Here is a 1,949-nt window from a genome sequence, read left to right on the forward strand (position 1 = left end):
TATAATCTTTGTAAAGACAAGATGATTAGAGCGACTATAGTTTGTATAAAAGACGTTCGACAACTTGTTGCGATCAAAAACTATTAGCTAAATTTCAATATGTTCGAATATTGGAATAAATGCAATGATCACGATTGAAAATAAAGAATTTATATATTAACATGAAGTACATACAATGACTGATTACAGTAAATTTTTCCGGATAAAAATAAAATATCTATGAATAATTATTGCATTGGTTTTGTTTATAGTGACATTATCTGAATGCATCTATTGGAACAGAAGATATAGCTCACTAAAAAAAGTATGCAATTAATAACGTTATTCGTATTTATTCTTAGATATATTTTATAATTAATCATGTGCAAATGAAACATAATAATGAATCTTATGGCGGTACATTAACATAATAAATTATACATTTTACCATATTGAACAAACTGTAAGAGGTTTAATATCGCGGTAATTACAAATTTCTGATAGAAAGGACCAAATAATTTGGGAAGATTTCGGTTAACATTTAGTATATTTAATTATTTGCGAGGAAGAGTACCGGCACTTTGAAAACTGTTCAAGAGTACCTTAAACAGAAGGATGGGAAATTATGCTGAGCATGATGAATATATCAGAACAGGTCGGCTTTAGTCTGGTCTTAGGAGTAGGTCGAATCGATAACAATAACTACATGGACATCTATACTGCTACCACATACGCGATGTCAGAACTTCTTTTAGAATGAAGACACTGTCAGTTTCGTGATGATATTAACGATATTTTATTATACATATATGTATAGATACATAGACACGTGGACGCCTGTGAATAAAACAGTGTGAAATATACATCAAATATAACGGAATTAAATTTACATATCTGAATATTTTTTTACATATTTAAATATACGAACAATTTTATTTTTCCATAAAGCAGAACATGTATAGTCTTCTTGCAAAATAAGTTTTAAAAATGAGAATCGCAGACATTATATCCCTTTATAGACTGTAACATTAAAAATACAAGATTATCAAACTCATAAAAATCGAGAGGGAAGTTTTCATTATTATGAAAAATCTAATACTTATGAGACTCTAGATATTCCAGACTTACTGGATATTCAATAAAACATCAAATTTAATTTTGATATTATATCCAATATTTCCCCCTATAAACATGTTATAAATCGCAAAAAAATAATTTAACAATCCTCCGGTCTTACTATCAAAGATAAAAGAACGATATTCAAGGAAATTAACGAGATGAATCACAAAAGAAGAAAAAAGGGACAGCAAGTGCAAGACCATGTGCAAAAATTGGAAAACAGTCCGCGTGTAGCAGCACGCCGTGCAACACTCGGCGAGGTGCGCCGCGGCACATCCGACAGGACTGCCTCTCTCTCATCGGAGAATGGAGAAACACCCACGCCACCGGAGCGAGGGAGAGAGAGCCGTCTGGACGGAGACGGGAGACCACCCCCGCGAGTGTGCCGCGGTAATACGCGCGACGAGGACTCCCCGTGCCGGAGCGACGGAGAGGTGGAGGTCGTCGAGCGGAGGGAGACGCACCACGGGCGCTGCGCGCCGTCGACGGGAGCGAGACACCGCGATGGTTCTCGCAATGCGCCGACTCAGTAGCCGCGTGCTCGCCGCGGCCGGAGGGTTTCGCGGCTAAGCGGTGCCGAGCGTCGCACAGTCGCGACGGCAGCCACCGGCGCGCGGTTATACCCCCTTTTCTTCAAACCTGAATACGCAACCCCGCACCGTTACGTTCGGCGCACGTTTTGCCTGTCTCCACGACGGCGAGGGAACGTTGCCCCCCAGGTTGCGAGAGAGAGAGGGCGTCCTCAGCGGCTGTCCGCCGCCACCCCCTCCGGCATTCACCCCCGGAGAAAGAGAGAGAGAGATAGAAGGAGAAAGACAGAGGGAGGGAGAGAGAAAGAGAATACGGACAGG

The 1,949-nt window shown here is 40.7% G+C and overlaps 1 long non-coding RNA gene across 1 annotated transcript; it reads right to left on the reverse strand.

Annotated features, from left to right (window-relative positions):
- Positions 1-316: 316 nt before the first annotated feature.
- LOC105285511 lies at positions 317-1,410 on the reverse strand. The gene is made up of 2 exons (XR_003407432.1): positions 1,108-1,410; positions 317-999 (listed from the first exon to the last, which is right to left on the reverse strand). It is a non-coding gene; the product is annotated as an uncharacterized LOC105285511 (long non-coding RNA).
- Positions 1,411-1,949: the final 539 nt, after the last annotated feature.

This window comes from Ooceraea biroi, chromosome 14, assembly GCF_003672135.1.
Source record: "Ooceraea biroi isolate clonal line C1 chromosome 14, Obir_v5.4, whole genome shotgun sequence".
NCBI lineage: Eukaryota > Metazoa > Arthropoda > Insecta > Hymenoptera > Formicidae > Ooceraea > Ooceraea biroi.